Raw genomic sequence first — 22,503 nt, 5'->3', positions numbered from 1 at the left:
GGTCCTGCACCCTCTAAAACTCTGCAGACGTTTGATGGCAGCTCTCATCCTGCCTTCCCGGTTTGTGGTTGGATGGCCATGTGGGCAGCAGTAGATCAGAAAGAGACCCCGCAGCTCTACCTAGCCTAGCAACTTGATGACAATCTACCCATCCACGTGGTGCTCCAAAAGCACCCCATCTGGGGAGCAGCTGGACGTTTGTAGGGGAGCCAGCCCCCACAGGCAGGCCGGGGCTCGTTTAAATCTGACAGCCATGTTTACCAAACTGCAGGGCCCTCCACTATGAATAGGACCTGTCCAGAAGGAAGGCCTTCCCACAAGGGCTGCAGGGGATGGGTCAGGCACTTCTCTCTTTCTGACAGGCTTCTGTCAGAGATGGCAGTATCAAATAATAAGGCTGTTATTATCATGTAGATTTCAATCAATAAAACAATCCATATTTCTTCAGCACCTGCTATGTGCACAGTACTCCATGCAATATGAAAAAAAGCCCTCAAAACCTTTAGATTTTTTGGCCCATTGGCTCACCATTTAACTACATCACCCCTTAGAGCCCAGCACTGAGCTAGGCTACTCAGGAGATGCTCAAATGAAGCAGATAGTTTCTGTCCTCATAGGGAATACATTCTGGTGGGTAAAAGTGGATCTGATTCATAGAAAGCCATAGCAGAAGCCAGAGTGGGGTAACTTTTGAGTTGGGCCTGGGAGCATCACTAGGAGCTCAAGAGATGGAAAAGTGATGGGAAGTATGCTAGATAAAGAGAAAAGTATTACAATCACATTAGGGAGGAGGTTTACCAATGTAGAAACAAATACCTGGCAACAAAGGGCAGAATGTGATAAATGTCAAATGAGTGTTTCTGACAAAAAAATGCTGCTCGCAAAGTAGAGAAAAATGCTGGCTTGGATCAGGGTAATCTGGAAAGGCAAGGTTTCTAAGGGGATCTTTCTTCAGCAAATATAAAAGGACAAAGTAAATTAGGGCCAAACAGGACACCTTGAACTCTTGGACCCAGAGTTAGGAGCTTATAGTTGGAAATAGCCAGTCTTGCAATGTTAGATTAGGAAAGTGACTTGAAAGTAGTGTTTCCCCTAGCTAGAACAGAAAATCCTAGACCTGTAAGGATTCAGCATCTGGGGAAAGTCAGAGGATGAGTGGGGGAAGGAGAACTAGAACCCATCTCCAGCCCTGGGCTCCAGCTCACACGGGAGGAAGTGCTGCTCTTCCCTTCCACAGTCCACAAAGCTGTCCTCTCTCCAACTCCACTTGCACTATGCGAGGAACATTTGCTGCTCTTTATTGAGAGAGGTTTTTCTATCAAAACCAAAATGGAAACATCAAGACTCACCTGAACACAGCTTGTCTTGAAAATACAATTTTTCCACTTGCTCTCTGTGAATGTTTGGGCGCCCTTCTTCTTCCATTATTCCTCTGGGCACACTCCTAACAAGATGTGTAGTTCCTCCTGAAGCTTTGGAGCCCAGATGACCTCCATGTGCTTTGTGATTTCACAGCCAACTGCCTGGTAGTCAAGCCTGAGGACCCACCAGCAGGAGCTGTGGGAGATAGATGGGATGGGGAGCAATGTTCAAACACCAGGCCTGATTCCACAGAAAGAAATAAAGTGGGGAATAAAGAGCACACAGAATCCCACCAAACACTGTTAACAGTTTAGTGTATTTCTTCCAGGTATGTTTTTGCAATTTTTCATACCACTGATATCATGTTATATGTACAGCCTTTTTTTTTTTTTTTACCAAATATAATATGTTGGTCTGTAACACTGTTCTTCAATTTCTTTATCTGGCTAACTCCTACTCATCCTCAATATCTCAGATTTGATGGCAGTGCTTCCAGGAAGGTTTTTCTGACCACCACCATCTCAGGTGGCAGCCTCTCTTACGGACTACCTTAGTCTTGCCTTTCTTTATCACAGTCCTTATTAACAGTATTAAAATTTTCTGGTTATGTGGGGGAACTAGGGGCAGGAATTGTGCCTGTCTTAACAATTATATCCTTTATGTCTACCACAGTTCCTGTTGCATATTAAAAATTCAATAAATATTTGTTGAATAAATTAATGGATGGGTGGATGGGTGGATGGATGGGTGGATGGATGAATGTCTTTCTTTATGAACATCACTTTCAATGGTCACATACATTTTGTTGTAAGAACGTACTATAATTATATCCTAGTTGTTAATTTTAATTGTTTGTTAACTCAATTTGTTGTTTGTTTCCCCCATTAAAATCTAAGTTACAATGGGAAGAGGATGGTGGCTTAGATTGATGCACCTTAATGTCCCCCTACAACAAAGACTTGAGAAACCAAGTGAAATGGATACATGTAATGATCCTGGATCCTTGAATATCAAAGGGAAGGTTGAAGAATTGGACTGAGCACCAAATGGAAAGAGAATTAGAATGAAATCAGCAGGAACATGGAGATTCTCAGAAAGTGAATGCCCAGCTGACTGGCCCAGCATAGCATGGCCATTTTAAGACAGCAGCAAACAACATTCCCAGGCAAGACCCCAGGAAGGCAACTTCACAGAAAAATCAGCTGGAGGGAGAGATACTGAGTGAACAACTCTGGAAATAAATGAGGTAGGCTAGTCATGTTGCTAGGTCCAAACTAGCTTGAGAAAGAGACACAAGAGAGTTTCATAGCTTTGAAACTAGGGAAACACAGGGACGTGCCACTGGAGCAAAGTGGGGCATACCAAACCATTGCATCCTCAAAACAGGGAATGATAAGACAGGAAGTGCAATTCTATGGAGGGACAAGGGTGAGTACAGGAAGGTGAGTAAGAGCTTCAGAGCCCCTGGTGAATGCAGAGACAGGAGAGACCTAGAAACTAATGACATGACTTCCTATCAGCGATAGTGCATGTCCATTTGGGTGGGAGACATCCACTGAATAGTCAAACAGCAGAGTAACAATCAGAAGTTTCCCCCACGACCAACCTTGTGCCAATCCACCTCCCCCTTCCATTTAAACAGCTCCCCACCCCGTTCCTATCACTTGCGTCGTGAGGCACCCCCAGTGACTCACTAAACGCTTGACATATTGACCACACCCCTGCCTGGCCCAGGAGGAAAGGAGTCTCCAAGACATGCCCACCGCTCCCCTTGCCTAACCTGAGCACACCACGTGCCCCACCTGGCCTGTGCAGCAAGACACACATGCAACTCTCCCCACTCACTCCTCACCTTGTGCTGCCTGAGCCCACCATGCACCCTGACCATCCTGTGAGGCAAGGCATCCCCAGTAACCTGCCCACCATGCACCCCTCACACGCTCTACCTATTCCCTCAGGCCATCTAAGCATATGCAGAGACCCCCAGCCCTCCCTCCATCACTAGGACACCAATCCATAACTAAGCAGAGGACCTGCCTCACCCATTAGAGTTGTACTGAATCGCTGGGTCTGTGAAGACTACCTGACTGCTCTTCAGAGGCCACAGTAACAGTACATGCCAACGTGGAAGGACCACACAGCTCCAATAGAGTTGTGGAGGGATTCTGACCACCCAGCACCTGGAGACCCACAATAAGGAAGGGTCCTGCTTGCAAACCTCCATGCAACCCTCCAAGGGAAGACATACATGTCCAATGACAGAGGATTTCCATGTGTATGTGACCCATCATTCCAACCAGTGAGAGAAAATTACTCCCAACCAACCGGCAGCATTATAGTCATACATAGATCAATACTACAAAGTAACATCGATTAAAGCAATGCATAGGAAGGTAGATAATAAAAAGAGAAAGGAAAAAAGCTAAGCTACAGATATAGTAAAACAAAAGCAAAACAATACAAAAAAGACAAACCTACAATTAATAAAGAAATGTATAAACAAATAAAATAGAACTTTAAGGTCTCTAAGACAGCATCAATTACAAATCATATGAAGAAACAGGTTAAGATGGCTCAAGCAAAAGAGCAAAATAAAGGGACGGAAAACCTTTCTGAGGAAGAACTGATACTAGAATAACCTGATAAGGAATTCAAAAGATAAATATTTAAGCTCTTCAAGTAGATCAAGGAAGAAATTCTAGAATAATTTAGAAAAACAATAGAAGAATATGACAAACCCAATAAAGAAAAAAAAAAAAAAAAAAAAACAGTGCCGTGGAGCTGATTCCAACTCATAGCAACCCTATAGGACAGAGTAGAACTGACCCATAGAGTTTCCAAGGAGCGCCTGGTGGGTTTGAACTGCCAACCCTTTGGTTAGCAGCTGTACCACTTAACCACTACGCCACCAGGGTTTCCAATAAAGAAATAGAAAACAAAAAAAATAGTAGAAATTCAGAAGTTTAGCAATAAAATATCAGAAATAAACAACGCAATGGAAGGCCACAGAGTAGAATCAAATCAATGGAAGAAAGAATCAGTGAAATAGAGGGTAAATCCCTAATACTAATTTGTTTGAGGAACAATCAGAAAAAAAGACTGAAGAAAAATAAAGGAAGCCAAAAGGTTGCATGAGAGACCAGCAAGAGGAATGATGTACTCGTATTAGGAATCCCAGAAAGAAAGAGAGAAAAAAAGACTACAGAGAGTGTTTTTAAAGATATAATGGCATAAAACTTCCCATATATCATGAAAGATGAGAAGGTTTCCATCCAAGAAGCTCAATGAACCCCATTCAGGATAGACTCCAAAAGAAACTCACCAAGACGTATCATAATCAAACTTTCCAGGATCAAAGACAAAGAATTTTCACAGCAGCTCATGAAAAAATGAAATATCACTTACAAAGGGATCTCAATCGGACTAATTGCAATCATGCAGGCAAGAAGACAATAGGATGGCATAAACAAAGCCCTGAAAGAAAAGAACTGCCAACCAAGAATCATACTTTCAGCAAAACTGCTTTCAAAGCTGAGGGCAAAATTATGACGTTCCCATATAAGCAGAAATTAAGGAAATTTGTAACCACAAGACTAGCCCTACAAGAAATATTAAAGGGAGTCCTTTGGATAGAAAAGTGACAACATCAGACAGCAACCTGAGATAAAGACACATGACAGCAGACAGCAGCAACCTGATACCAAGCCAGATAAAGATTTCACAAAAGCAAAATAAAACAACAAATAGATTACAAGGAATCAGAGACAGTAAGTTGTAAATGATAACTACTTCAAAACTAAGGGGGAATGAATAGTGTAGTTATATAACTTCCATTTGGTGGGGAAGTCAAGGCAACTTCAAGATATAACAAATTGTTTTAAATATAGGGTGATATATGTAAACTTCAGGGTAGCCACAAAGAAAGCCAGTAGATCTACTCACCAAAATAAGAAGAAAACAAAAAGACTCTGTAAACACACACACAAAAACAATAAAAATGAAAGGAAAAGAAAACCCATATACAAAAAGAACTCAGCACAGAAAGTAAAGAGCAAAGAAACTGTTAACACCACAAAAAAGTAGCAAAATTGCAGCAGTAAATTCTTACATATCAGTAATCACACTGAATGTAAATGGATTAAATGCATCAATCAAGAGGCAGAGAGTGGCAGAATGGATCAAAAATGTTGTCTATAAGAGACATACCTTAGACACAAAGGCATAAATAGGCTAAAAAAATCAAAGGATGGAAAATATATACCAAGCAAATTATAACCAAAAGAGAGGAGGAGTGGCAATATTAAAATCTGTCAAAATAGGCTTTAGGTCAAAACCCATTATAAGACACAAAGAAGGACATTACATAATAATTGAAGGGACAATTCACCAAGAAAACACGGCAATTAAAAATATTAATGCACCCAAAGCCAGAGCTCCAAAATTTATAAAACAAATTCTAAAAGAATTGAAGAAAGAAATAGATCTACAATAATAGTAGGAGATTTTAACATACAACTTTTGACAACGAGCAGAACAACTAGAATAAAAACCAATAAAGTTACAGAAGATCTAATTAACACTATTAACCAGCTGGACCTCAAAGACATATATAGAACATACTACCCAACAGCAGCACAATACACATTCTTCTCCAGTTCACATAGAATATTCTCCAAAATAGACCATATCTTAGGCCACAAAGCAATCATCAATAAATGTAAAGAGACTGAAATTATAGAAAGCATCCTCTCTGACCATAACGGTATGAAACTTAAAGTCAATAATAGGAAGAGCAATTAAAATAAATTAATTAATGGAAACTAAATGACACATTAGTAAAAAACTATTGAATCATAGAAGAAATCAAAAGTGATATTAAAAAGTACTTAGAATCAATGAGAATGAAAATATACCAAAATTCTTTGACATGCAGCAAAAGCAGGGCTCAGAGGAAAATTTACAGCAATAAATGTATACATTAAGGAAGAAGAAAGGTCCAAAATAAACAACTTAATCTGGCAACTTGAACAAATAGAAAAGCAAGAATGAAAGAAGACAAAGGCTACCAAAAGACTGGAAATAATAAAGATACGAGCAGAAATAAATAGAATAGAAAACAGAAAAACAATAGAAAGAATCAACAAGACTAGAAATTGGTTCTTTGATAGGATCAACAAAATCAACAAATTTTATTTATAATCGCTGGAATAACTGACAAAGAAAAAAATGAGATGTAAATAACCAAAACAAGAAATGAAATTAGAGACATTGTAACAGATCCAACTGAAATAAGGAGGATCATGACAGAATACCATGAAAAACTGTACTCTAACAAATCAGAACACCTAGAAGAAATGGACAAACTTCTAGAAACATGCTGCCTACCTAAACTAAAACAAATAGAGGTAGAAAATCTAAACAGATTCATAACAAAATAAGAGATTGAAGATATCTTCAAAAAACTCCTAACAAAAGATTAGTCCAAAGGACTAATGGACCACATCTACCACGGCCTCCACCAGATTGAGTCCAGTACAGCTAGATGGTGCCCGGCTACCACCACTGACTGCTCTGACAGAGATCACATTGAAGGTCCCAGACGGAGCTGGAGAAAAAAGTAGAAGAAATTTCTAATTCATAATAAAAAGACCAAGCTTACTAGCCTGACAGAGACTGGAGAAACCCCAAGAGTATGGCCCCAGACACCCTTTCACCTCAGTAATGAAGTCATTTCCGAGGTTCACCCTTCAGCCAAAGATTAGGCCCATAAAACAAAATGAGACTAAAGGGGCACAACAGCCCAGGGGCAAGGTCTAGAAGACGGGAGGGGGCAGGAAAGCAAGTAATAGGGAACCCAAGGTTGAGGAGGGAGAGTGGCGACATGTGGGGTTGTTAACCAATGTCATAAAACAATATTTGTACTAACAGTACAATAAATAAAGTGTTAAAAAAAAAGAAGTGGCCTAGATGGGGAATTTTACCAAATATTCAGAGAATTGACACCACTTCTACTCAAACGCTTCCAAAACATTGAAAAGGAAGAATATTTCCTAACTTATTCTACGAAGCCCTGATACCAAAGCCAGGTAAAGACATCACAATAAAAGAAAATCACAGACCAATACCCCTCATGAATATAGGTGTAAAAATTTTCCTCAAAATTCTAGTGAACAGAACTCAACAACACATTAAGTAAATCATACATCATGGTCAGGGAGGATTCATACCAGGAATGCAAGGGTGTTCAACATTATAAAATCAATCAATCAATCAATAAAACAAAGGAAAAGACTCACATGATCATTTCAACTGTTGCAGAAAAAGCATTTGATAAAAATCCAATACCCTTTCCTGATAAAAACTTTCAGCAAAATAGGAATAGAAGGGAAATTCTTCAACACAATTAAGGGTCTATATGCAAAACCAACAACCAACATTAGTCTCAATGGAGAAAGACTGAGAGCCTTCCTCTTGAGAAGAGTAAAGAGACAAGGATGCCCCTTATCACCACTTGTATTCAATATTGTATTGGAAGCCCTAGCCAGAGCAATAAGGCAAGAAAGGGAAATATAGGGTATTCAAATTGGAAAGGAAGAAGTAAAATTATCTCTGTTTGCAGATGACATGATCCTATACATAAAAAATCCCAGAAATTCCACAAGAAAGCTACTGGATCTAATAGAAGGATTCAGCAAAGTGGCAGGGTATAAGATAAACACACAAAGATCAGTTGAGTTCCTTTACACTAACAAGGAGAACTCTGAAAACAATACTGTCATGGATTGAATTGTGTCCCCCAAAAATCTCTGTCAATTTGGCTAGGCCATGATTTCCACTATTGTGTGATTGTTCACCAGTTTGTTATCTGATATGATTTTCCTATGTGTTGTAAATCCTACCTCTGTGATGTTAATGAGGCAGGACTAGAGGCAGTTATATTAATGAGGAAGGACTCAATCTACAAGATTAGGTTGTATCTTAAGCCAACCTCTTTTGAGATATAAAACAGAGAGATGAGCAGAGAGACAGGGGGACTTCATACCCCCAGGGAAGATTAATGCCAAGAACCTTCCCCCAGAGCTTACAGACAGAGAAAGCTTTCCCCTGGAACTGGCACCCTGAATTTGAACTTCTACCTTCCTAGACTGTGAAAGAATAAATTTCTCTTTGTTAAAGCCATCCACTTGTCGTATTTCTGTTATAGCAGAACTAGATAACTAAGACAAATACCATTTACCATAGCCCCTGGAATGATAAAATACCTAGGAATAAACCTAACAAGGAATGTAAAAGACCTATACAATGAAAACCATAAAACACTACTACAGTAAACCTTCATAAATGAAATAACATTCCATGCTAATGGATTAGAAGACTCAAGATTGTGAAATGTCAATACTACCCAAAGTTATCTATAAATATAATTCAATCCTGATCCAAATTCCAACCACATTCTTTAAGTGGAAAAACTAATCACCAACTGTATATGGAAAGAAAAGAGTCCCTGAATAGTCAGAGCAATATTGAAGAAGAATAAAGTAAGAGGCCTCACACTTCCTGATCTCAAAATACACTATACAGTCACATTAATCGAAACAGCTTAGTACTGGTTCAGTGACAGACACATAGACAAATGGGATAGAATCGAGAACCCAGAAGTAAACCCATCCAACTATAGGCAGCTAATTTCCAACAAGGTATCAAAGTCAATTTAATGGGGAAGAAACAGTGTTTCTAACAAATGGTGCTGGCAAAACTAGATATCTATTTGCAGAAAAATGAAACAGGTTCCATACCTCATGCCATACACAAAATCTCACTCAAAATTGATCAAAGACCTAAATGTTAAAGCTGAAACTGTAAAGTTCCTAGAAGATAACATAGGGCCAAAACTATGAGACTTAATTTTTTTTTTCAGAAATAGATTATCAAACACAAATACAAATGCTTGAACAAGAGAGGACGAATTAGATAATTGAGACCTCCTAAAAATTAAATACTCATGCTCATCAAAAGAATTTATCAAAAAGACAACCTAAAGACTGGGAAAAAAAAAATTGGGAATAGCATATCTGATAAGGGTCTAATCTCTAAAATATATAGAAAACTTCAACAACTCAACAACAAAAAGATAAATAATCCAATTAAAAATGGGCAAAGAACATGAACAGACACTTCACCAAAGAGGACATTAAGGAGCCAATAAACATGAAAAAATGCTTGTGATCATTAGCTATTAGAGAGATGCAAATCAAAATTACAGTGAAATACCATCTCATCTCTGCAGAAACAGCACTAATTTAAAAAAAAAAAAAAAAAGAAGAACAGAAAACAACAAATGCTGGTGAGGTTATGGGGAGATTGGAGCACTTAACTGGCTGCAAAGGATTGTAAAATGGTATGATCACTATTGGAAAAAGGTATGTTGCTTCCTCAAAAAGCTAAGAATAAAAATACCTTATGATCCAGCAATCCCACTCCTAGGTATGCACCCTAGAGATCTAGTAGCAGTGACACAAACAGGCATATGCACGCCTACATTCAATGCAGCACTATTTACAACAGCAAAAAGATGAAAACAACCTAAGTGCCCATTGATGAAAGAATGGATAAACAAAATGCAGTACTACATACAAGGAATACTATGCAGCTATAAAGAATAATGATGAGTTCTCAAAATACATTATAACCTGGATGAATCTGGAGGCACTATGCCAAGTGAAATAAGTCAATCACAAAAGGACAAATATTGTATGATTGCACTTTTATAAAAAGACAAGCATAGGTATCATACAGAAATCAATGTTCATTAGTGGTTCCCACTGATGAGAGCAGCAGGGAAGGGAAATCATTCTCTAGATAGTCGACAGTTATTTTTGGTGATGGGAAAGGCAATATCAAATGTACGTGAAGTGTGCACAACTTGACCAAGGTAAATGATGACACTGAAAAGTACACAAGAATAAGGCATGTTTTTGGTAAGTGCTATGACATACACAATTTGGCAACAACAGCAATAACAACCAAAAAACATGTGTGTGGTTATATAGATAAATATGGATGCATATATGTGTATAGGGAGGTGTCACGAATTGAATTGTGTCCCCCCAAAATATCTGTCAACTTGGCTAGGTCATAATTCCTACTACTGTGTGATTGTCCACCCTTTTGTTATCTGATGTGATTTCCATGTGTTGTAAATCCTATCTCTATGATGTTGATGAGATGGGATTAGCAGCATTTATGTAAACTCAATCTATAAGATTAGATTGTGTTTTAAGTCAATCTCTTCTAAGATATACGAGAGAGAAGTGAGCAGAGAGACAGGGGGACCTCATACCGTCAAGAAACAAAAGCCAGAAGAACAGCGAGTCCTTTGAACCCAGGGTCCCTGCACTGAGAAGCTCCTTGACCAGGGAAGATTGATGACAAGGACCTTCCTCCAGAGCTGGCTGAAAAAGAAAGCTTTCCCTGGAACTGACATCCAAATTTGGACTTGTAGACGACTAGACTGTGAGAGAATAAATTTCTTTTTGTTAAATATTTGTGGTATTTCTGTTATAGCAGCACTAGATAACTAAGACAGAAGGTATACATGTGTATATATGGGTACTGTAGGCATATGTATGTACATGTGCTGTATATATATTCACATATAAAATAAAGCAACCACACATTTGTCAGTTTGTTGTACTGTGGTGGCTTTTATAATGCTGGAAGCTGTGCCACCAGTATTTCAAATACCAGCAGGGTCACCCACAGTGGACAGCAGAGCTTCCAGGCTAAGACAGGCTAGGAAGAAGGACCTGGTGCTCTCCTTCGAAATATTAGGCAGCAAAAACCTTACGAATAGTAGTGGAACATTGTCTGATACAGAGCCAAAAGATGAGCCCCTCAGCTTGGAAGACACTAAAAATACAACTGGGAAAGAGCTGCCTCCTAAAAGTAGTAACCAAACCAAAACTATTGCCATCAAGTTGATTTCTACTCATAACGACCCTATAGAACAGAGTAGAACCACCCACAGAGTTTCCAAAGAGTGCCTGGTGGATTCGAACTGCTAACCAAAAGGTTAGCAGCCGTAGCACTTAACCACTATGCCACCAGAGTTTAGAGTCAACCTTAAATATGTAGATGGGATAAAGCTTTAGGGACCTTCATTTGCTGATGTGGCGCAAATCAAAGTGATAAGAAATAGCTGCAGACATCCATTAATAATACGAACAAGGAATGTAAGAAGTATGAGTATCTAGGAAAATTGGAAGTAGTAAAAAATGAAACAAAACACATAAACATCAACATCCTAGGCATTAGTGAGCTGAAATGGACTGGTATTGGCCATTTTGAATCAGCCAACCCATGGACTATCCCAGGAATGATAAACTAAAGAGGAATAGTGTCGCGTTCATCGTCAAAAAGAACATTTCAAGATCTATCCTGGAGTACAATGCTCTCAGTGATAGGGTAATACCCTATGAAGAAGACCAGTTAGTACGATTATTACTCAAATTTATGTACCAACCATTGAGTCCAAAGATGAAGAAATTGAAGATTTTTTCCAATTTCTGCAGTCTGAAATTGATTAAACATACAATTAAGGTGCATTGATAATTACTGGTAATTAGAATATAAAAGTCGGAAATGAAGAAGAAGGATCAGTGGTTGGAAAATATGGCCTTGGTGATAGAAATGACGCAAGATCACATGATAGAATTTTACAGGACCAATGGCTTCTTTGCTGCAAATACCTTTTTCAACAACACAAAAGACAACTATACATGTGGACCTTGCCAGATGGAATACACAGGAATCAAATCTAGTACATCTGTGGAAAGATATGATGGAGAAGCTCACTATCATCAGTCAGAACAAGGCCAGGGGCCTACTGTGGAACAGACCATCAATTGCTCAAATGCAAGTTCAAGTTGAAGCTGAACAAAATTAGAGCAAGTCCACCAGAGCCAAAATACAGCCTTGAGTATATCTCACCTATATTTAGATACTATCTCAAAAATAAATTTTTTTATTGGGCTTTAAGTGAAAGTTTACAAATCAAGTCAGCCTGTCATACAAAAACTTATATGCACCTTGTCCTGTACTCCTAGCTCCTCTTCCCCTAACGAGACAGTATGTTGCTCCTCTCACCCTGTATTCCCATATCCATCCAGCCAGCTCCTATCTCCCTCTGCCTTCTCTTCTCACCTCCAGACAGGAGATGCCCACATAGTCTCATGTGTCTACTTGAGCCAAGAAGCTCACTCCTCATCAGTATCATTTTCTGTCTTATAGTCCAGTCCAACCCCTGTCTGAATAGTTGGCTTCAGGAATGGTTCCAGTCTTGGGCTAACAGAGGGTCTGGGGACCATGACCTCTGGGGTCCATCCAGTCTCAGTCAGACCATTAAGTCTGGTCTTTTTACGAGAATTTGAGATCTGCATCCTGCTGTTCTCCTGCTCCATCAGGGATTCGCTGTTGTGTTCCCTGTCAGGACAGTCATTGGTGGTTCAAGAATAGATTTGACACATTGAACACTTATGACTGAAGACCAAAGAGTTGTGGAATAACATCATACACGAAGAAAGCAAGAAATCATTAAAAAGACATGTAAGAAAGAAAAGACCAAAATGGATGTCAGGAGAGAATCTGAAATTTTCTCCTGAACATAGAGTAGATAAGCAAACAAAAGAAATGATGAAGTAGAAGAGAAGATTTCAAAGGGCAGCTCTAGAAGACAAAGTAAAGTATTATGATGAAATGTGCAAAGACCTAGAGCTGGAACACTGAAAAGGAAGAACACGCTCCGCCTTTCTCAAACTGAAAGAACTAAAGAAAAAATCCAAGCCTCGAGTTGCAATATTGAAGTATTCTACGGGGAAAATAATAAAGGACGCAGGAAGCTTCAAAAGAAGGTGGAAGGAATACACAGAATCACAGTACCAAAAAGAATTGGACAATGTTTAACCATTTCAGGAGACAGCATATGATCAAGAACCAATGGTATCAAAGGAAGAACTCCAAGCTTCATTGAAGGCATTGGCGAAAAACAAAACTCCAGGGGCTGATGGAATGCCAACTGAGATGTTTCAACAAATGGATGCAGTGCTGGAGTTACTTGTCTATGCCTAGAAATTTGGAAGATAGCTACATGGCCAACTGACTGGAAGAGATCCATATTTGTTCCCATTCCAAAGAAAGGTAATCCAACCAAATGCAGAAATTATCAAACAATATCATTAATATCACACACAAGTAAAATTTTGCTGTAGATAATACAAAAGCAGTTGCAGCAGTACATGACAGGGAACAGCCAGAAATTCAAGCTGGATTCAGCAGAGGATGTGGAACGAGGGACATCATCGCCAATGTCAGATAGATCTTGGCTGAAGACAGACAACCAGAAAGATGTTTACCTGTGTTTTAGTGACTATGCAAAGGCATTAGACTGTGTGGATCATAACAAATTATGGATAACATTGCAAAGAATAGAATTTCAGAACACTTAATTGTGCTCATGAGGAACCTGTGCATAGACCAAGAGGTAGTTGTTTGAACAGAACAAGTGAATACTGCATGATTTAAAGTCAGGAAAGGTGTGTGTCTGGGTTGTATCCTTTCACCATACTTATTCAATCTGTATGCTGAGCAAATAATCTGAGAAGCTGGACTGTATGATGAACGGGGCATCAGGATTGGAGGAAGACTCGTTAATAACCTGCATTATGCAGATGACACTACCTTGCTTGCTGAAAGTAAAAAGGACTTGAAGCACTTACTGATGAAGATCAAAGTCTACAGCCTCCTGTATGGATTTCACTTCAACATAAAGAAAACAAAAAATCCTCACAACTGGACCGATAAGCAACATCATGATAAATGGAGAAAAGATTGAAGTTGTCAAGGATTTCCTTTTACTTGAATCTACAATCAATACCCATGGAAACAGCAGCCAAGAAATCAAATGACGTATTCCATTGGGAAAATCTGCTGCAAAAGGCCTCTTTAAAGTGTTAAAAAGAAAAGGTGTCACTTTGAGAACTAAGGTGCACCTGACCCAAGCCATGTTGTTTTCAATTGCCTTATATGCATGGGAAAACTAGACAATGAATAAGGAAGACCAAAGAAGAATTCATACCTTTGAATTATGGTGTTGGCAAAGAATATTCAATATACCATGGTCTGCCAGAAGAATGAACAAATCTGTCTTGGAAGAAGTACAGCCAGAATGCTCCTTAGAAGCAAGAATGGCGAGACTTCATCTCACATACTTTGGACATGTTATCAGGGGTGACCAGTCCCTGGAGAAGGACATCATGCTTGGTAGAGAGTCAGCAAAAAAGGGGAGGACCCTCACTGTGATGGATTGACACAGTGGCTTCAACAATGGGCTTAAGCATAACAAAGATTGTGAGGATGGCATAGGACTGAGCTGTGTTTAGTTCTGTTGTACATAAGGTCGCTACAAGTCTGAACTGACTTGATAGCACCTAACAACAATAGCAACATATGAAGAAGCACATTAAGGGGCACAGTTACAGATACTTCATAGATATACTCAAATACTTTGTGGGAGTGGCTTACTGGATTTGAAGCCTCATGGAACAAATCAATCAACTGACATAACATACTTCATTAACTTTATGTTCTACATCCTAGGTTGGTAAGTAGCGTTTGGGGTCTTAAATGCTTGTGAGTGGCCATCTAAGATACAATTATTGATCTCTACTCATCTAGAGCAAAAGAGAAAGAAGAATACCAAAGACTCAATAGCCTACACGAACCATGGCCTCATCTATCCTGAGATCAGAACTAGATGGCGCCCCGCTTCCACTGCTGACCATTCTGACCCAGGACACAATAGACGGTCCCAGATAGAATGGGAGAAAATTTACAACAAAGCTCAAATTCTTTAAAAAAACGTACAGACTTGCTGGACCGGTACAGGCTAGAGGAATCCTTGAGACTATCAGCCTGAGACACATTTTATAATGAAAACAAACCCAGAGGTCACGTTTCAGCTAAATAACAGATTGACTCATAAAATAAACAATATCACCTGTGAGAACTGTACTTCTTTTAAAAAATCAACAGACTTGCTGGACCGGTACAGGTTAGAGGAATCCTTGAGACTATCAGCCTGAGACACACTTTATACTGAAAACGAACCCAGAGGTCACGTTTCAGCTAAATAACAGATTGACTCATAAAATAAACAGTATCACCTGTGAGAACTGTACTTCTTTTAAAAAATCATCTACATAAGACCAAATGGTCAACATTTACCCTAAAGCAAAGATGAGAATGTGAGGAGGGCTGGGAAGCTAGATTAATGGAAATAGAACAACCAGATTGGAAATGAGAATGCTGACACATTGTGGAAAATGTAACCAATGTCACTGAACAATACATATAAATACATACAGAAATTGTTGAATGGGAACTGAGTTTGCTGTATAAACGTTCACTAAAAACGCAATAAAATGTTACTGAAAAAAAAAATTCTAAGTTCCACAAGGGCAAAACTCATGTACTGCCTATTTACTGATGTATCTCCAATATCTAATTCAGTATTTGGAACATAGCAGATCTTCAGATTTAATGAACAAATGATTTAAAGAACAAATGAACGTTTGAATTATTTCCAAGGTATTGCTATTATAAATAACACTGTGAGGGACATCCTTATACATGAATCTCAAACACAACAGAGACTTATTTAATCAAATTGTTTGGACATATATAAAGGCTTCTAATACATGTGTTCATATTGTTTTGGTCAAAGATAATACCAGTTTATACTTCTATCAGGAATCAGCATATGGGAATGCTACTTGTATGTCACCAACACATCGAAGTATATTAAAAGTATATCTTAAATCTTTGTTAATTTGATAGGTGAAAACAATCTCATTTTTGTTCAGTTGCATTTATTTGATTTCTATGAAGAATTAACATTTTTAATATGTTTCTTAGTCATTGCTACTTCAAACCGCCTATTCATGACCTTTCTCCATTTTCCTATTGCAATTTTAATAGTGTTCTTACCAGTATAGGTATGAACTCTTTGGATAATTTATTCTTTGTCTTTGATATTGTAACATTTCCATTATGCTTTCCTTTCCATCGTAGAATTTTTTGGGCACACAGAAATTTTTAATGCAGTCAAATTGATTGTGATATATTCCATCACTTTTATGCCTTGTTGTTGTTGTCAGTTGCTGCCAAGTCAGCTCCAGCTCATGGCAACTCCATGTACAACAGAACAAAACATTACCCAGTCCTGCATCATCTTTACGATTGTCGATAGGCCCAAGTCCATTTTTGTGATCCGTAAGGTTTTTATTGGCTAATTTTTAGAAGTAGACTACCAGGCTTTCTTCCTAGTCTCTCTTAGTCTGGAAGCGTCACTGAAACCTGTCCACCATGGGAGATACTGTGCTTGTATTGGAAATGCTGATGATGTAACTTCCAGCATCAGACCAATATGCAAGCCACCACAGTATGGCTTGATTTTTTCCTATTAAAATATATCCTTTTTGATATATAGTATAAAATGAGCTTCTATTTTTCCCAAAAAACAAGCAATTTTCCCCAACAGTGTTTGTTCAGTAACCCATCCCTTCCTGTGCTGAATTGCTATACCTCCTATATTAGATTAAGGGCCCTCATCTGGCTTATACTGTGCTACAGTTCTCTCTGTTCTTCCTTAAGTACCATACTGACTTGGTTAGTATTAACTTATGAAGTATTCTGACACATGATAAAACAAATCTCTTCATTCAATTTCTCTGTCATATTCTTAGCTATTTTCGCCTGTATACTTTCTCAGATGAACTTAAAAATGATTTCGTCAAGCTTTTCCTCCCCCTGAAAGAGATTGATTGAGGAAAAATTAAACCTATAGGTTAATATGGAAAGAACTGACATCTTTATGGTGTCCACTTTTCCCGTTTCCTTTCTTCTTGAGATTCTTTCTGCATGTGCTGTGTTTTGTTGAAGAGGCATAAGGGTAGGCGATGGGGGTACCTGCCATGACCTAGTGAGCACTGGGTTTTTCTAATAGTGTCCTCTAGCTGAGGGAGTCCTGGAGATGGAGGGCACAGGGCAGAGTTATGCCCATGTGGCTTTGAGGGCTCTTTGAAACTGTGGGGCTCTCTGACAGAGCTGGTACGAGTTCCATGCAGCAATTATTCAGCTAATTTACAGCCAAAATGAACATTTTGATCTGAATTAATTTGCTAAATTGGGCCAAAATGAAGATGAGTCATAGGATGTAGATCATGGTGACATTGTGGCATAATTACCAAATAAAAAAAGCACTGGTAAACACGAACCTTAATCTCAGCACCTCTGCTTACCAGCTGTGCAGCCAGAGACATCACTTCACTTCTCTGCACCTCAGTTTTCCCGTCTGTTACGAATTAATTGTGTCCCCCAAAAACACGTGTGTCAACTTGGCTAGTCCATGAGTCCCAGTATTGTGTGATTATTTGCCATTTTCTCATCTGACGTGATTTCCCTATGTGTTGTAAATTCTACCTCTATGATGTTAATGAGGCAGAATTAGCAGCATTTATGTTAATAAGGCAAAACTAAATCTACAGGATTAGGTTGTGTCCTAAGTCAATCTCTTTTGAGATATAAAAGAGAGAAACAGAGAGGTATGGGGACCTCATACCACCAAGAAAGTGATGCCAGGAGCAGAGTGCATCCTTTGGACCCCGGGTCCCTGGACTTAGAAGCTCCCAGACCAGGGGAAGACTGACGACAAGAACCTCCCTCCAGAGCCAAAAAAGAAAGCCTTCCCCTGGAGATCGTGCCGTGAATTCGGACTTCTAGCCTACCTGACTGAGAGAGTAAATTTGCTCGTTAAATCCATCAACTTGTGGTATTTCTTTTATAGCAGCAATAGATAACTAAGACACCATTTATGCGATGCATAGGTTGGACCAGATAATTCTGAAATTCCTTCTGTTCTCCGAGTATTTACTAGCTAATTGCAAACCGTATTGCCTACATTTGCTTACTAATTGGCCAAAAATGGTAGCTTTCATTCACTGTCTCTAACTCCAATTATTCCAAATACAAATTTAACTTCTATATTACTACCTATGACTTTCAAGATCAAACCTATGCCCCAGACTTCTGGGAGAAGAGGCACCAACAAGGTGTTGAATTCGATTTCTAGGATGTCTTGGCTTTAACAAACAGAAATTTATTCTCTCATAGTTTAAAAAAAAAACAAAACTTGTTGCCATCGAGTAGATTCTGACCCATAGTTACCCTATAGGACAGAGTAGAACTCCCCCATGAAGTTTCCAAGGAGTGCTAGAAGTCTGAATTCAGGGCACCAACTCTAGAGGAAGGCTCTGTACTGGCTCTGGGGGAAGGTCCTTGTCTCCTTTCAACATCTGTGGGCCCAATGTTCCTTGGAAATCTCCATGTGTCTTGGTATCAATCTTCCCCTGGATCTAGGAGCTTCTCAGCACAGGGGCCCCGGGTCCAAAAGACACACTCTGCTCTGTGGGTCAGCTCCTGTACTGTCTTGTGCCAGTCTCCTGGTTCTGCTGCTGCCATTTCTCTGCTGCTGCTTCACACTGTCTGTGCCATCTGTGGTGTTACAGCTGTCCTCACTTCCTTCTGAATCCTCACCAGAATTGCCTTTGACATCCATAACTCCACCAAGAGTCTCTTCAAGGCATTATAGGGTTTTACTATTAGGCATCTCAAAACTCTTCCAGCCACTACCCATTCACAGTTTCAAAACTGCTTCTACATTTTAGGTATATGTTAGAGCAGCACCTCAATCTCCTGGTACCAAATTCTTTCTCAGTTATCTAGTGCTGCTATAACAGAAATGGAAACCCTGGTGGCATAGTGGTTAAGTGCTATGGCTACTAACCGAGAGGTCGGCAGTTTGAATCCACCAGACACTCCTTGGGAACTCTATCGGGCAGTTCTATTCTGTCCTATAAGGTCGCTATGAGTCAGAATCAACTCGACGGCAGTGGGTTTGGTTTTTTTTTTTTTTTTTATAACAGAAATAACATAAGTGGATGGCTTTAACAAACAGAATTTTATTCTCTCACAGTTTAGGAAGCTAGAAGTTCAAATTCAGGACACCAACTCTAGTGGAAGCTTTCTCTCTCTGTCAGCTTTGGGGGACCTCCTGCCACCAAGAAAGAAGAGCCAAGAGTAAAGCACATATTTGGACCCAGGGTCCTTGTGCTGAGAAATTCCTAAACTTTGTAAGAGAAATCCTTCCCCTGGCACTGGCACCCTGAATTCGAACTTCTAGCTTCCTAGACTGTGAGAGAATAAATTTCTGTTTGTTAAAGCCATCCACTTGTGGTATTTCTGATACAGCAGCACTAGATAACTAAGACATAGGGCTTTCCCCGGTGCTAAAGCAGGATGCAGGGCAGGAGGAGCCTGGAAATCTTCCTGCTGTCCTCCTGGTCTTTGAGATAACAGTTGGCTAACAGCGGTCATTGCATATGGCCCTGGCTGGTCTTTCCTCCATGACCAGTCAGGTAGGGCCAGTACAGGGAGGCACCAGAGACAAAGCCATAGCTCTCGAAGGCCTTGGGAAGACAGACGGGACAGCATACCACTGAAGGGAAACAGACATCTGAGAGCACTGGGTACACGGAGCAGTACAGGGAGGCTTGCTGCCTCTGGGCCTAAGGCTCCGTATCCCCAAGACAATACAACCAGATCTGCAATAGCTTCTAGGGGAAGGTCAGGCCCCTAAGTCCACTAATACTACAGAGGTAAGTTCTAATTCTGAGACTACACCATCCCAAACAGGCAAGGCTTTACAGAGGGCCTTCCAAGTGTGGACCTGGTAGATAAATAAATAGATGACTCTCCTCCCACACCCACCCCTATTCCCCTTTCCCCCACCCCCACAAGCACACAAACTTTTATGTGTGGAATCAACTTGCAATTTGGCCTTTGTTCTTGGTTCTTTTGAGTCATACCAACACCTGAGGCCAATGAATGTTGCGGCTGATCAGACCGAGAGGGATCATCTAGGGGCCCAATGTTGACTATCTTCAGTCTTGATGTAATCTATCATGGCCATGTGGTAAGGCCAATAAAAGGCCTGGATATAGAGGCTCAGAGGAGCTTCCTGGTTGTTGACCATGCATGGGAGAGGGTAGTGTGTCCCTCTCTGGGATTTGGAAGCCCCATGCTGTGACATCTTCCAGACCTCACCCTATGTATGTCTTCATTTATATCTTTTTTGGTTGTAATAAAGTTGTAGTCATAAGGATGATATATGTTCCATGGGATTCTGTGAGTCATTCTAGCAAATTAACGAACCCATGGGGCAGTGAGAGCCAGCAGGGAATGGTGTCTGCCAATTGACAGTCTGAAAGAAAGTGTCCTTCTAGCATGTGAGCTCCGACCCAGCTGAAAGATGATCTGTCTGACATGTGATCTCTGACCCAGCTCCAGGTGGCTGAGGTTGGAGACAGAATGCCATGTGAGTGGCTGACAACGAGAATGGAGAAGTAGTAAGATGAGGACTGAATCAATTTCCACACTTTGGAGACTGGATTCATGCTGATCCTTACCATGCATTTAGTAATGAAGGTGGGATACACCCACTGTGCCCCTTGCTTAGTGCACACACATGCAAGGCTCAACCGTACAGGCCTAAGAGAGTTCATAGTGTCTGAACCCACAGAGGTGTGACTTATAAAGAACTAAGCTGTATCCCAGGGCCAGAAGTTTCTGGAGAAATCATGGAAGAGGCAAAATATACTTAAGTTAGATAGATTCGAAGTCAAATCCCAACTCACCACTTATCAGTTATGCAATACCAGGCAAGTTATTTAACTTTTCAGCGTAGTGGTTAAGTGTTCCAGCTGCTAACCAAAGGCTCAGCAGTTCGAATCCACCAGGCTCTCCTTGGAAACTCTGTGAAGCAGTTCTACTCTGTCCTAAAGGGTTACTATGAGTCGGAATCAACTCGACAGCAACAGGTTGTTTTTTTTTTTTGGTTTTGGAGCCTCAACGTCTTTGTCTGTAAAATGAGTATTATTAATTAAAATGAGCTAACATAGGTCAATCTCTCACACACAGAAGGCAATCAATAAATGCTAGTTTCTTTCTTTTCCCCAACCCAGAAGCAAAAAGAGATATGATCAAAAAACAACATAAATTTGATCCTCTCTTGGACCTTCCCTCCTAACAGTGACCACAGCAAATGAACAGAAATAAGAGATCAGCGAGCACAGATGTTCTTCCTTAACTCATTTTTAAAGGACAGAGAGGCAGAGGACCTCTGTAATGATCCCACTGTGCTTGCCTTGATGCAGCTACACATGGGGTTACTTCCTGGTAACTTCCTGTGTTCCCATCATTAGGGGAGACCCAGCAGACTTCCAGGTCTCTGAGAGGAGTAGTGCCCATGGGCTATTTCCCTACTGTCTGTTAATGCTAATGAAGGTGTCCCAGTGCCAGCCTCTGGACATGCTCCTCACCAGGTAGCTGGGAGGTACACAGTGTCTGGCTGGGCTTTGCCTGTCATGGCTCTGGGTAGCTGCTTCTGGGCTAAAACCGGGAGACTCTCTTAAGGTGGTTTTCTTTCACCACAAGGATCGGAGGTTTCAGATGCACTCTCTGACTCTGGAAAAAACGAGCTACAGACAACATGTGCACCCAGTCCTAAGGTCTTGGCAAGTGCCATTCCTGTGCTAGGCTGCCTTCTCCCAAGCTCCTCTCCTGTGGACCTCCTGATCCTCTTCTCCCAGAATTTACCATAGCAACATGACTCAAACTCTTTGTCCACCTCTTCTCCTCGATATTGTGAGCTCTTTGAGGGCAGAATTGCATCTTATTCATATTTCTAACTCCAGCACCTGGCTCACAATAGGTATTCAGATAAAATAAATAAATAAACAGACCCCCAACTTCACTAGATTCCCATGGTGCTGAGGGCCCGGAGTCATCCTGCAGGGATAACTCAAGGTGAGGAGAACAGTCAGGAGGAAGATGGGAGGAACTAGAAATGGGAGGGAGAAAGAACTGCTGGGAAGCAGAAGCTTCTTCTGGGAAACAGCCCTCTGGCCTGTGGTGCTGCCCCCAAGGTAAGGGACAGTGTCCTGATTTTGCCAGGAGACACTTGAATGT

The sequence above is a fragment of the Elephas maximus genome, chromosome 17, assembly GCF_024166365.1.
Source record: "Elephas maximus indicus isolate mEleMax1 chromosome 17, mEleMax1 primary haplotype, whole genome shotgun sequence".
Taxonomy (NCBI): Eukaryota; Metazoa; Chordata; class Mammalia; order Proboscidea; family Elephantidae; genus Elephas; species Elephas maximus.
The sequence above is the reverse complement of the archived record's forward strand: the minus strand, read 5'-3'. Positions refer to the sequence as shown.